Source organism: Sipha flava, unplaced genomic scaffold, assembly GCF_003268045.1.
Source record: "Sipha flava isolate LNK unplaced genomic scaffold, YSA_version1 19027_pilon_pilon, whole genome shotgun sequence".
NCBI classification, from domain to species: Eukaryota; Metazoa; Arthropoda; class Insecta; order Hemiptera; family Aphididae; genus Sipha; species Sipha flava.
The window spans coordinates 1-6,776 of NW_020272547.1; the positions used below are offsets into that span (position 1 = coordinate 1).

Sequence of the window (6,776 nt, forward strand, 5' to 3'; positions counted from 1 at the left end):
ACGGACCCAGCAATTCGGTGGGTGAGACCGGCCCCAGGGTTACCACTGCATCCATACCGGCCGGCGGCGGATCCACATCCGCCAACAACGGAGTGGACAGGCATGCCGTCAAGGGTGGCATACCAGGACCGGCTACCGTCGCCACCGCCCGCGCCACCAAAAACAAAACCGGGGTTCCTGGAGCCCTGGCCAGCACCGTCACCGATGCCGAGGGAGCCAGCCCCTGCGCAGTCGAACAAAGTCATCCGGAAGCGCAAGAGGGACGCGGAACGCAGGGCGGAGTACAGACGCCGCAAGCTAATGGTGGCGCGGAAGAGGTCCCAATCCGAGCGAGCCGGTCCCAGTCAGCAGTACCGGCTACAAAAGCCGGCATGCGGCTCGGATCGCCACAGCACCTCGGAGGGGCCCCTCGTCTGCGAGAGGGCGGAGCCAGCAACACCCGGGTCGGAAACACCCGCGAGGGCAGACCAACCGGAGTTTGCGAGCAACTCGGCCGGCCCTCAGGAGTCGATGGAAGTCGACGATCGTGTGCTGGAAGACCCCGAGCCGTCTCTACCGATCGAAGAGGACTTCCCGTCCTACTACACGTGCTCACCCCCCACCTCAACAAGGGAAGACTAGGTAGCACCGTTGTATCACGACCGACCCCCAGGGGTCCGGAAAAGCGACCACGGTCACGGCCAACCTCCTAAACAGCAAACACCAGCAGAACCAGTCTGTCGACCGAGCCGACCGCACAAGTCCGGATCTCATGACAGACGGACCACACAAAAGAACATCCATACCGAACACGCGTGGGTAGCTTACCATGCTCGAGCAATACCACGACTGGCGGTTTGGGGGGGGGGAGTATGACGTGGACCCGCGCGGCAGCCGTTATCGAAACGTCTGTCGCCGATCGCGCCTATGTCTCTCTCATCAACCACCAGACCGCGGCACGCAACGCCGCCGCGACACCCGTCTCCCCCTCATCCATCGATGGACTGGGGACGCGAACGGTCGCGACGACGCCCGCACGGAATACTACTCAACTGGTCCGGTCGGGTTGTTCTTCAAACACCGTACGTCTGAACGGACCCATACGCGTTACATCGTATTTTACGCTCATTTTTGTCAAATCTCATTCAATCATATATTTTTTTTCCTTTTGTTATTTCTTATATTGTTTTTTGACACCTTGTCAAAACTGACGCGTCCTGTGCCGTCGTACTTTATCGCACCGCCACCAATTCGTAATTTCTTTTGTGTTTATGCGAGCAATAAAGGCCACCGGCCAGTTCCGCCTTCATCTTTGTGTTCCCCCCCTCTTTCTCATTCTGTGATCATTCACCTACACTTAAATCTCGCGTCGAGTCGTACAGTGACAGACCTTGACATAATGAAACTTTCAATCGAAATCAATACTTGGTATGACTTAGCCTTGACTTACAAAAAGCTTTCGACACTATATGGCGCCACCGTCTTATTAAATATATGAAACAGATGAATCTTAAGGGTAATATAATTAACTTTATCATAAATTACCTCTCAAATAGAATAATACAAGTATCTAATAATGGTGTACTATTTTCACCATTCATTCTTCAAAATGGCAGTTCTTAAGGCTCTCCTCTAAGCTCAACTCTTTTTCTGTTGGCTATCAAAGACCTCCCATCTATCATAAAACCCCTAAACAAACTCACATTGTACGCAGATGATAGTAATATATTTTGCAGGGGTAATAATCTACCAACATTAATTCAGCAAATACAAAATTGTATAAACAACCTACTACTATGGAGTAAAACCTCATGTTTTACTTTCTCTCCAGTCAAATCACAATTCGTGATTTTTTAAAAAAAAAATATCCCCTACAACCCATCTCTTAAAATGGAAAACACATGCATTCCTAGAGTATTCAATATAAAAATACTAACCTTTGATAACCTACATAACCAATATAAAAAATGAAGCAAAAACTAAACTCAATATAATAAAAACATTAAGGGCCGGTTTCACCAACAAGAGTTAAAGTGCAAGTTACCAATAACTCAAGATTAACTCAAAAAAATAATTTCACGACTTAGAGTTAAGGGGTAACATCAAGTTATCGAAAATCTTAACTCCCAGATTTTAACTCCTAATATTTTTGAGTGTTAAGAGATAAACTCTTAGTTCAAACAAGAAACGTATTATCACCGTTAACATATTTTTTGCTTTCAAGAATGATTATTGTGTGTCGTATTTGAATATTTCGTTTTTGCATACAATTTTTCTGCCTGTGAAGATACTATTGTAATGTATCGTAGAATATTATTTGATGACGAGAGTGAGAGCGATAACGACGACATCATTATTGCAATGCAACGAAGACCGCGAATCTTTTACGAAAGGGTCAATTACTTAGAATTACTATGAATTCATAAATCGTTTTCGAATTTCAAAAGCAATATTTTCCATAATATTGAGATTGATAGAAAAAGAAATATCCCCTCCGTCTCAAAGGTAAGTACAGTACCTTTTAATTACAGTTATAAATAGTTATTGGATGGAAAACAATATAATAAAAATCTTTGTTGCTTCATTTCCTTATATATTGTTATATTGTTTCAGGAACAGAGCAATATTACCTCCATGTAAATTTTATATGATGTTGAGGTATATTGCTACGGGTTCATTCTTATTGACTATTGCTGACTTTGCTGGGGTCAGTGAATCCTCAGCCTGTCGATATGTACACCAAGTTTGTAGAGCCATAGCCAGACAGAGGTCAAAATTTATTTCACTGAACAAATGCTCTAGTTTATCCCCTGGCCCTGATGATATCCCCTACATCTTCTTGCAGAATCTACCACCTTCAGCACTCTCTTACATTATCCACATCTACAACAAAATATGGAACTGTGGTAGGTTACCCAAAGCTTGGAAACATTCAATAGTGATCCCGATAGTAAAACCAGGAAACGACAAGTTCAAGTCAAACAGTTATAGACCCATCTCCTTATTGAATACCATGTGCAAACTACTTGAAAAGATCATCGATACTAGACTGCGGTGGTTTCTAGAAAAAACAAATTACTTAACTCCTCAACAAAACGGCTTTCGAAAACATAGGAGCACCTACAACTCTCTACAAGAGATCCAAGGGAACATCGAAAAAACTTTTCATAATAAACAAGCATTAGGTCTAGTTTCTTTAGATATAGCCAAAGCCTACGATACAACCTGGAGACCAGGTATACTTAAAAAACTACAGAACATCCTATGCAATGGCAACATGTTAAACTTCATAAAGGACTTTCTATCGGATAGGACATTCCAAGTTAAAATCAATAACCATCTATCTTCCATCTTCAATCAACAAAATGGTGTTCCCCAAGGCTCTACTATCTCAGTTACATTATTCCTCATCGCCATAAACGACATATGCGAAAATATTAATTTTCCAGTTCAATCCACTCTCTTTGCAGATGACTTAAATATTCTCTGTAGAGGAAAAAACCCAAATTCCATCCAACTAGCATTACAGAATACAATCAACTCATTAACCCTATGGTCCTCTAAAACTGGTATCTCCTTCTCTGCTTCAAAATCTCGCTACACCCTCTTCACCAGGTCCAGAAAATTCAAAAAGTTAGACTTAAGTTTAAACAACACCCCGATACCATATTCCAAAACCATAAAGATCCTTGGGATTACATTTGACAACAAGAACACGTGGCAGGCCCATTTGAAAGAAATCAGAAAAACAACCCTAATAAAATTGAATATCATAAAGTTACTAGCACATACTTCGTGGGGAGCAAATGGAACCTCTCTAAAACAAATATACAAATCCCTTATTCTCTCAAAATTAGAATATGGTGCCTTCCTCTTCTCTAACGTTAAACAGTCTTCACTCAAAATGATAGAAACTATCCACAACTCGGGTCTAAGATTCACCACAGGCGCATTCCGTTCCAGCCCAATCCCAAGCATTTTGACTATTGCAAACACCCTCCCTCTTGACCTAAAAATACGGCAAAATGCCATTATCCAAAAAGCTAGAAGAGCACAAAATAACAACATCCCAAACTCGGAAAACATAATAAAACTCAACAATTTTGAATTCAACTGTTCAGAAATACTTAAACACGAACATCCTATCAGTCCTCCATGGGTAATGGAACTACACTTCAACATCGATCTCTCACAACATATCAAACGCGAAACCATGGACAATAGATTCAGAAATCTGGCATATTCAATATTGGAAGACTACCAGGATCACACAAAATTTTATACCGATGGATCTAAAACTGAAACAGGAGTAGGGGCATCGGTATTACTACAACAATGTAATAAAAATGATCAAACTCCCTAATTTCTGTTCCATTTTCACAGCTGAAGCTCTTGCAATCTCACACGCACTTGAGATAGTCAAACAACAAAATATAGACCAAGCACTAATACTAAGTGACTCTCTTAGCGCTCTAAAGAGCATCTTAAATATAAAACAACCTTACACCATATCCAGAATAATCCAAAATCAGATCTCTCTACTAAATATTAATAATCAAATCATTACGCTGCTATGGATCCCCAGCCACGTTGGAATACCAGGCAACGAGACAGCAGACATCTATGCCAAAAGAGCCATAACTTCCCCTGATGCCATCTCTGTCCAAACATGTTCTCTGAGTGACATCAAGGGCGTCATACAGGCCCTGACACTGGAAAAGTGGCAACATCGTTGGGCTTCTTCACAAACAAAACTAAACGAAATTAAACTCTCCATTAACCCTTGGCCAACTTACCTCACCAATAGACGTCATGAAGTAATAATCAATAGACTTAGAATCGGACACACCTGGCTTACACATCGCCATCTCATGAGACGAGAAGACCCAGACTTATGTACAACTTGTGGGGAAGCTCTAACTGTCAAACATATCCTCCTATACTGTCGAAACTATGCAGACACCAGAACAGCCCTAAGTATACCTGAGCATCTATATGAAACACTTGGACCCGATCATGAAAATACTGTTAAAATCATAAAGTTCCTTAAAATAACCAAATTGTATAATCTTATCTGACACTTGTATTTGTATTTGTATTTGTATCTATCTTTTACTCTGTATTATTATTATTATTATTATTTATTTATTTATTTTTTCTATTCATCTTTCTTTCACTTCCATTACTGTACTTCTATATTCTAACCATTATAAATTTATAAACAATCTACATTGTACTTAAGATTCATAATGTTATTTAGCACCTAATTTAATTTAATGTTTACATTGTACAATATGCCAATAACCTCAGTTGTTGCGGCTTTAATTAAAAAAAAATAAAAAAAATAAAAAAAATAAAAAAAAATATTCGCACTCCTACAGCCACCTATGCCTCAGACCTCAATATTATTTTTACAAACTAACTTAACCTTCAAATCTCTGAACAGCCCCCATGGATTATCTGAAATCTTCCCATCTATTTCAACCTAACTGCACACAAAAAAAAAAGAAACCGATTCCAACATTTACAAGCCAAACTTCTTCGATCTAAAAAACAGCCTTCTACCACATCATGAAATATATATTGATGCATCCAAAAACACAGAAGGAACAGCAACCGCAATAATCCAACCAAACTCCCAAACAGCATTTCAGATCCCATCAAACAACTCAATCTATACAGCAGAATATCTAGCTCTTTTAAAAGCTACAGAATTGGCTGACTTCTCAGATATCCAATCTACAACCATATACACAGACTCTCTTAGCGCCCTCACAAATTTAGCAAATCCACAAAAAAAACAACCCTTTATGCTCTCTAATATTGAACATTCTATTCTTATCCAAAAAAGATATCAGATTCCTATGGGTACCTGGACACAACAACATACCTGGTAATGAAATTGCAGACGAAATAGCCAAAAGAGCAAAGAACCAACTGATTTCTGGAATATAACAACGCATTTAGATACAAAACTCCTAATAAACACTAACCTTGATCAAACCTGCCAGCAAGTATGGATATCAATACGAAACAACAAGCTAAGAGAAATAAAATCATCCACCTTCCCTAGGTTGCCCGACACATCACCCCCACGCCGGCATCAAATCGTACTCAACAGATTACGAATTAGCCCCACACTATACACTCATGAACATTTAATAAGCAAAAAGGAACAACGTATATGCACCTCATGCAACTCCGCGATTACTGTTAAGCACCTTCTAACTGAATGTCTCCTCACAAAAGATGCCAGAGACAAACTTATGCTCCCCAACAACCTAGCACCGAAAACGGAAAGAACATCTTCACTCCTAGAACTTCTCAATGAGACGAACCTGCTGCAAAAAATATAACATAAATACTTAACATACCACATACAATTCATACCATTATATATCGATTTGTATCATATTAATTATCTTATATACATCTTTTTATTATGCTTTATAATCCTTATGTAAATTTTAATTAAACTATAATATGTATATCTAAAACGCCAATAACCCTGGCAGTTGAGGCGTATTTCTAAATAAATTAAAAAAAAAATCAATACATTTATAATTACTCCGTTCAGAATATCATAAAATATCTAATCACAATGAAAATTTATTTTAAATTATTTAATTGGAAATTAACAATCCTGATTGTTTCACCCATTCTTTAGCTCGGATTGGGTCTTTGGGAAAACGGAAAAGTTTCAAATTACTGTCTGTTCTCTGACTTTTGGCACAGTTGAAAAACATACATTTATTGCCTTTTGCAGCCATTTTAAAATATTAAAATTATTAAATTAC

General features: G+C 39.3%; 1 pseudogene; it reads left to right on the top strand.

Moving 5' to 3' along the window:
• Positions 1-4,192: 4,192 nt before the first annotated feature.
• LOC112681353 lies at positions 4,193-5,057 on the top strand (annotated as a pseudogene).
• The last annotated feature ends 1,719 nt before the right edge of the window (positions 5,058-6,776 follow it).